Consider the following 8,858-nt stretch of genomic DNA (forward strand, 5'->3'; position numbering starts at 1 on the left):
AGATATATTAAATATAGGTTTTTTTTTTTTATTCATTACCGGTCACCAATCATCTATATGGCTATACATTCATTAACTATTATTATTAATGTGACGAGACTCTTGGTTACCGTAAAGAGGTTTATATATAGTTATCTCAAACATTACTTTGTTTCTTTTACTTTGACATGATCTTATATGCGTCACTAATAATATGACGGGACATTTGGCTACCGTAAAAGTGGATTCATAGTTAATCTCAAACATTACTTTGTTTCTTTTACTTTGACATGATCTTATATGCGTCACTAATAATATGACGGAATATTTGGCTACGGTAAAAGTGGATTCATAGTTAATCTCAAACATTACTTTGTTTCTTTTACTTTGACATGATCTTATATGCGTCACTAATAATATGACGGGACATTTGGCTACCGTAAAAGTGGATTCATAGTTAATCTCAAACATTACTTTGTTTCTTTTACTTTGACATGATCTTATATGCGTCACTAATAATATGACGGAACATTTGGCTACCGTAAAAGTGGATTCATAGTTAATCTCAAACATTACTTTGTTTCTTTTACTTTGACATGATCTTATATGCGTCACTAATAATATGACGGAACATTTGGCTACGGTAAAAGTGGATTCATAGTTAATCTCAAACATTACTTTGTTTCTTTTACTTTGACATGATCTTATATGCGTCACTAATAATATGACGGGACATTTGGCTACCGTAAAAGTGGATTCATAGTTAATCTCAAACATTACTTTGTTTCTTTTACTTTGACATGATCTTATATGCGTCACTAATAATATGACGGAATATTTGGCTACGGTAAAAGTGGATTCATAGTTAATCTCAAACATTACTTTGTTTCTTTTACTTTGACATGATCTTATATGCGTCACTAATAATATGACGGGACATTTGGCTACCGTAAAAGTGGATTCATAGTTAATCTCAAACATTACTTTGTTTCTTTTACTTTGACATGATCTTATATGCGTCACTAATAATATGACGGGACATTTGGCTACCGTAAAAGTGGATTCATAGTTAATCTCAAACATTACTTTGTTTCTTTTACTTTGACATGATCTTATATGCGTCACTAATAATATGACGGAACATTTGGCTACCGTAAAAGTGGATTCATAGTTAATCTCAAACATTACTTTGTTTCTTTTACTTTGACATGATCTTATATGCGTCACTAATAATATGACGGAACATTTGGCTACCGTAAAAGTGGATTCATAGTTAATCTCAAACATTACTTTGTTTCTTTTACTTTGACATGATCTTATATGCGTCACTAATAATATGACGGAACATTTGGCTACCGTAAAAGTGGATTCATAGTTAATCTCAAACATTACTTTGTTTCTTTTACTTTGACATGATCTTATATGCGTCACAATAATATGACGGAACATTTGGCTACCGTAAAAGTGGATTCATAGTTAATCTCAAACATTACTTTGTTTCTTTTACTTTGACATGATCTTATATGCGTCACTAATAATATGACGGAATATTTGGCTACGGTAAAAGTGGATTCATAGTTAATCTCAAACATTACTTTGTTTCTTTTACTTTGACATGATCTTATATGCGTCACTAATAATATGACGGGACATTTGGCTACCGTAAAAGTGGATTCATAGTTAATCTCAAACATTACTTTGTTTCTTTTACTTTGACATGATCTTATATGCGTCACTAATAATATGACGGAACATTTGGCTACCGTAAAAGTGGATTCATAGTTAATCTCAAACATTACTTTGTTTCTTTTACTTTGACATGATCTTATATGCGTCACTAATAATATGACGGAACATTTGGCTACCGTAAAAGTGGATTCATAGTTAATCTCAAACATTACTTTGTTTCTTTTACTTTGACATGATCTTATATGCGTCACTAATAATATGACGAGTACTTTTTGGCTACCTTTTTCTTTGGATTCCCTAAAATCCAAAATTATAATTATCAAAATAAATTTAATAATTATAATATTCTTTCCATTTCGTTATTTTATTAAATATCGAATCATCAAGCAAAGGATAAGCTTCAGTGGATCGCAGTATGGCAGCTGCTCAACCACTTACAACACCTTGCCTGTTACAAAAGTCGTTTACAATTGATTCTAGGCTTTGTCATTGTATTAAATAATGTTTTTATATGTAACTAGCGCGGCATCAGGTGATCGAAGATCCTCCCAATTTACTATGTTACAAATTACATTGGCATCACATCCATTGTCGTTTATAAAATGAATTATAAACTTTAAATGGTTTAGAAGCCATACAATGCAAATTGCCCCTTATTTATCATTGCAGTCCAGCACGGATACGACCTTAGAGGCGTTCAGGCATAATCCAACGGACGTAGCGTCATACCACTGTTCGCTCGAACAAGTATTGTGCCATTGGTCCGTACCTGCGGTTCCTCTCGTACTACGCAGGAATGCTGTCGCAACAACGTTTTGTCATTAGTAGGGTAAAACTAACCTGTCTCACGACGGTCTAAACCCAGCTCACGTTCCCTTGCATGGGTGAACAATCCAACGCTTGGTGAATTTTGCTTCACAATGATAGGAAGAGCCGACATCGAAGGATCAAAAAGCGACGTCGCTATGAACGCTTGGCCGCCACAAGCCAGTTATCCCTATGGTAACTTTTCTGACACCTCTTGTTAAAAACTCTTTAAACCAAAAGGATCGATAGGCCGAGCTTTTGCTGTCCCTGTGTGTACTGAACACCGAGATCAAGTCAGCATTTGCCCTTTTGCTCTATGTGTGGTTTCTGTCCGCACTGAGCTGGCCTTGGGACACCTCCGTTATTATTTGAGAGATGTACTGCCCCAGTCAAACTCCCTACCTGGCAATGTCCTTGAATTGGATCATACCTGAGTAATTGGAGTTATACCAAATTTTCAAATCAAAAATACATAAATGCATCGTTTTATTAAAGAATTTGTTTGCGATTATATAACAAACTCGTGATACTTTGATCAAGAAGCTTGCATCAAAACCCAATACCATAAGATATAATAAATATATCCGTATAATGGCTAGGAAATGATACACGTTCCATTTAATCAAGTAAGTAAGGAAACAATAAGAGTAGTGGTATTTCATTGGCGATATCAAACCGAAGCCTAATATCTCCCACTTATTCTACACCTCTTATGTCTCCTTACACTGCCAGATTAGAGTCAAGCTCAAAAGGGTCTTCTTTCCCCGCTAATTATTCCAAGCCCGTTCCCTTGGCTGTGGTTTCGCTAGATAGTAGATAGGGACAGTAGGAATCTCGTTAATCCATTCATGCGCGTCACTAATTAGATGACGAGGCATTTGGCTACCTTAAGAGAGTCATAGTTACTCCCGCCGTTGACCCGCGCTTACTTGAATTTCTTCACTTTGACATTCAGAGCACTGGGCAGAAATCACATTGTGTCAACACCCGCTAGGGCCATCACAATGCTTTGTTTTAATTAGACAGTCGGATTCCCCAAGTCCGTGCCAGTTCTGAATTGATTGTTAATTGATAATCGTTATAATTAATAAGAACTAATCGGTTTGAGCCAATTAGTATTCTTAAAAATTTTAGCAAGAAAGTTCCACAATTGGCTACGTAACTAAACTATCCGGGGAACAAGTAACCACCATAAATGATAGACACTCTATTTACCCAGAACGAGCACATAAACCATGTTATTGTTTCCCAATCAAGCCCGACTATCTCAATCTTCAGAGCCAATCCTTATCCCGAAGTTACGGATCTAATTTGCCGACTTCCCTTACCTACATTATTCTATCGACTAGAGACTCTTCACCTTGGAGACCAGCTGCGGATATTGGTACGGCCTGTTGAGAAGTTTGCGTGTCCCCACCATAAATTTTCAAGGTCCGAGGAGAAAATATCGACACAACAGTATATGTCATGCTCTTCTAGCCCATCTACCATATCTCTCTGCGAAAGACTTCCATGGTAGTACGGCTATAAAACAGAAAAGAAAACTCTTCCGATATCTCTCGACGGCTTCTTTATGGTCGTTCCTGTTGCCAGGATGAGCACGAGGCCCATATTTAATAACAAACGGATACTCAACAGGTTACGGAATTGGAACCGTATTCCCTTTCGTTCAAAATTATTCAAGTATATTATTTTTGGCTTGTATATATATTTATTTAGTCATTAGTTTTTTACTTGAAAATTTTCGGCTTTCGCCTTGAACTTAGGACCGACTAACTCGTGATCAACCACTGTTCACACGAAACCCTTCTCCACTTCAGTCCTCCAAGGTCTCATTCGATTATTTGCTACTACCACCAAGATCTGTACCAATGGCAGCTCCATGCAGGCTTACGCCAAACACTTCTACGCATACCATTGTACCTTCCTACTCACTAAAGTTTCAAAATTTATATTACAAGTAATATAAATCATCTACTTTAGCGGTAATGTATAGGTATACAACTTAAGCGCCATCCATTTTAAGGGCTAGTTGCTTCGGCAGGTGAGTTGTTACACACTCCTTAGCGGATTTCGACTTCCATGATCACCGTCCTGCTGTTTTAAGCAACCAACGCCTTTCATGGTATCTGCATGAGTTGTTAATTTGGGCACCGTAACATTACGTTTGGTTCATCCCACAGCGCCAGTTCTGCTTACCAAAAGTGGCCCACTGGGCACATTATATCATAACCTTAAACTTCATATCAAGAAAGTTAAGGTTCTTACCCATTTAAAGTTTGAGAATAGGTTAAGATCGTTTCGACCCTAAGGCCTCTAATCATTCGCTTTACCAGATAAGATTATTTTATATAATATTAAAATGCACCAGCTATCCTGAGGGAAACTTCGGAAGGAACCAGCTACTAGATGGTTCGATTGGTCTTTCGCCCCTATACTCAATTCTGACAATCGATTTGCACGTCAGAACTGTTTCGGTCTTCCATCAGGGTTTCCCTGACTTCAACCTGATCAAGTATAGTTCACCATCTTTCGGGTCACAGCATATATGCTCAAGGTACGTTCCAGTTAGAGGCATAAATAATATAAATATCATTATACATAACTATATAGAACGCCCCGGGATTGTGTTAATTAACTATAAATAGTTAAAAACTAATCCCATTATTAGTCAAGTTAATTACGCTATTAGGTTTATATCCCAATAACTTGCACATATGTTAGACTCCTTGGTCCGTGTTTCAAGACGGGTCCCGAAGGTATCCTGAATCTTTCGCATTGTTAATCATACAAGTGCATATAATAAACACAAAAATCATTGATAATTATGCCATTATATAATTCCGAAAAATTAACGCACTGTAATCATATAAATCTATCAGCACTTTATCAAATTAATGACATTTATTTTGTGTTAAAACGCAAGCATTTTAATTTAAATAAACTATAAGCCATATTTTATGATAAATTTTGTATGCTAATAGATTACAATGTCCTTATATGGAAAAAATGCACACTATTATCATAATATTGTTTAAATATTACAATTTTAATGATGAATTTTCCATAATGGATATTCAGGTTCATCGGGCTTAACCTCTAAGCAGTTTCACGTACTATTTAACTCTCTATTCAGAGTTCTTTTCAACTTTCCCTCACGGTACTTGTTTACTATCGGTCTCATGGTTATATTTAGTTTTAGATGGAGTTTACCACCCACTTAGTGCTGCACTATCAAGCAACACGACTCTTTGGAAACATCATCTAGTAATCATTAACGTTATACGGGCCTGGCACCCTCTATGGGTAAATGGCCTCATTTAAGAAGGACTTAAATCGTTAATTTCTCATACTAGAATATTGACGCTCCATACACTGCATCTCACATTTGCCATATAGACAAAGTGACTTAGTGCTGAACTGATTTCTTTTCGCTCGCCGCTACTAAGAAAATCCTAGTTAGTTTCTTTTCCTCCCCTAATTAATATGCTTAAATTCAGGGGGTAGTCCCATATGAGTTGAGGTTGTATATAACATTTTTTTTTTCAATATATTCTTTACATTTATATAATGGAGAAACATTTAATGAATTCGTATAAAAATTTTTTTCGTTAATTAGTTTTAATTTAGTTATGAGTTTTAAACGAATTTAACGAAGAACAATAACATTTACAAAAGATTTCAATTTTACTAAATCATTAATAAGAGACAATTCTAGATGAAAAATATTTCAAACATTTTTTATGCTAGACATTCCTCAGTATTATATGATTGAAAATGAAAATATTTTTCTTCGTTTTTCACAATCAAATTATTTATAATGTGAGATAATGTTTTCCATAGATATTTTAATATTATGAATAAAAATAATAATTATATTTAATTAAAATTTTTATCCAATAATATACCATATGCTTAGAAATTTGATTACCAAATTTCTAAACAACTTAATTAGCATAGTCTTACAACCCTCAACCATATGTAGTCCAAGCAGCACTAAAAATTAATTAAAGTACCATAACAGCATGGACTGCGATATGCGTTCAAAATGTCGATGTTCATGTGTCCTGCAGTTCACACGATGACGCACAGTTTGCTGCGTTCTTCATCGACCCATGAGCCGAGTGATCCACCGCTTAGAGTTTTTATATTTATTATTTCAATTTGTCAAATATGAATTTATTGAAAGAAATTAAAAATACACCATTTTACTGGCATATATCAATTCCTTCAATAAATCTTTTTTTTATACCTAAAACGAAATGCTGCGAAATGTCTTAGTTTTATATAAACAATATTATACCATTTATTACTTGGATAATTTACAATTTCATATAATTTTAATGTGATATAATATTGCGTTTTTTATATAAAACATTAACCTGAAGTAAACCAGGTACAACATTCAACATTTTAGGTTGTTGCATTAGCCAATGTATGCCCATAACTATGATGAACAATACATATTCGCAACGCGTGTATATTATGGTCCATATACACGCAAGTTTCATATTATAATATATAAACATAAATTTGTGAATATATTATAATACAATTTAATTTGCTTGATTATTATTCTTGTTTGCTTGATTTTATTTATAAAAAAAATTTAATCCAAATTTTCATTGAACTTTTTTTTTATAAATATATAATTGTTTGGCAATTTTATCTTGTTATATTATAAAAATATATTTTATAATTAAAACAAGTTATTGTTGTTTACGGTAAAGATATTATATACAATAATGATCCTTCCGCAGGTTCACCTACGGAAACCTTGTTACGACTTTTACTTCCTCTAAATAATCAAGTTCGGTCAACTTTTGCGAAACAACCGTAACACGCAAGGCGTCACAGTGATCACGTCCGGAGACCTCACTAAATAATTCAATCGGTAGTAGCGACGGGCGGTGTGTACAAAGGGCAGGGACGTAATCAATGCGAGTTAATGACTCACACTTACTGGGAATTCCAAGTTCATGTGAACAGTTTCAGTTCACAATCCCAAGCATGAAAGTGGTTCAGCGGTTTACCCGGACCTCTCGGTCTAGGAAATACACGTTGATACTTTCATTGTACGCGCGTGCAGCCCAGGACATCTAAGGGCATCACAGACCTGTTATTGCTCAATCTCATTATTGCTAGACGCAATTTGTCCATTTAAGAAGCTAGTGTCCTTATAATGGGACAAACCAACAGGTACGGCTCCACTTACATAAACACATTCAAACACAATAAACATTTTACTGCCCACCATGAATGAAGGCTATATAAGCTTCAACACCATAATCCTGAAGATATCTATTTAATATATTTGAGTCTCGTTCGTTATCGGAATTAACCAGACAAATCACTCCACGAACTAAGAACGGCCATGCACCACCACCCATAGATTCGAGAAAGAGCTATCAATCTGTCTTACACACTTATGTTCGGACCTGGTAAGTTTTCCCGTGTTGAGTCAAATTAAGCCGCAGGCTCCACTCCTGGTGGTGCCCTTCCGTCAATTCCTTTAAGTTTCAGCTTTGCAACCATACTTCCCCCGGAGCCCAAAAGCTTTGGTTTCCCGGGAAGCGACTGAGAGAGCCATAAAAGTAGCTACACCCAATTGCTAGCTGGCATCGTTTATGGTTAGAACTAGGGCGGTATCTGATCGCCTTCGAACCTCTAACTTTCGTTCTTGATTAATGAAAACATCTTTGGCAAATGCTTTCGCTTAAGTTAGTCTTACGACGGTCCAAGAATTTCACCTCTCGCGTCGTAATACTAATGCCCCCAAACTGCTTCTATTAATCATTACCTCTTGATCTGAAAACCAATGAAAGCAGAACAGAGGTCTTATTTCATTATCCCATGCACAGAATATTCAGGCATTTGAAGCCTGCTTTAAGCACTCTAATTTGTTCAAAGTAATTGTACCGGCCCACAATAACACTCGTTTAAGAGCACTAATGCAGGTTTTTAAATAGGAGGAACATATGAAAAAATACAAGTACTTAATCACATATAAGAACTCCACCGGTAATACGCTTACATACATAAAGGTATAGTACTAACCACAAATGTAAGTTGTACTACCCGTATGAAGCACAAGTTCAACTACGAACGTTTTAACCGCAACAACTTTAATATACGCTATTGGAGCTGGAATTACCGCGGCTGCTGGCACCAGACTTGCCCTCCAATTGGTCCTTGTTAAAGGATTTAAAGTGTACTCATTCCAATTACAGGGCCTCGGATATGAGTCCTGTATTGTTATTTTTCGTCACTACCTCCCCGAGCTGGGAGTGGGTAATTTACGCGCCTGCTGCCTTCCTTAGATGTGGTAGCCGTTTCTCAGGCTCCCTCTCCGGAATCGAACCCTGATTCCCCGTTACCCGTTG

General features: G+C 35.8%; 2 non-coding genes across 2 annotated transcripts; both read right to left on the reverse strand.

Annotated features, from left to right (window-relative positions):
• Positions 1 to 2,042: 2,042 nt before the first annotated feature.
• LOC122320837 lies at positions 2,043 to 6,002 on the reverse strand. Its single transcript, XR_006245877.1, has one exon. It is a non-coding gene; the product is annotated as a large subunit ribosomal RNA (ribosomal RNA).
• A 438-nt stretch (positions 6,003 to 6,440) lies between these two features.
• On the reverse strand, positions 6,441 to 6,619 carry LOC122320831. The gene has a single exon (XR_006245871.1). It is a non-coding gene; the product is annotated as a 5.8S ribosomal RNA (ribosomal RNA).
• Positions 6,620 to 8,858: the final 2,239 nt, after the last annotated feature.

Source organism: Drosophila ficusphila, unplaced genomic scaffold (assembly GCF_018152265.1).
Source record: "Drosophila ficusphila isolate 14025-0441.05 unplaced genomic scaffold, ASM1815226v1 contig_842, whole genome shotgun sequence".
Taxonomy (NCBI): Eukaryota; Metazoa; Arthropoda; class Insecta; order Diptera; family Drosophilidae; genus Drosophila; species Drosophila ficusphila.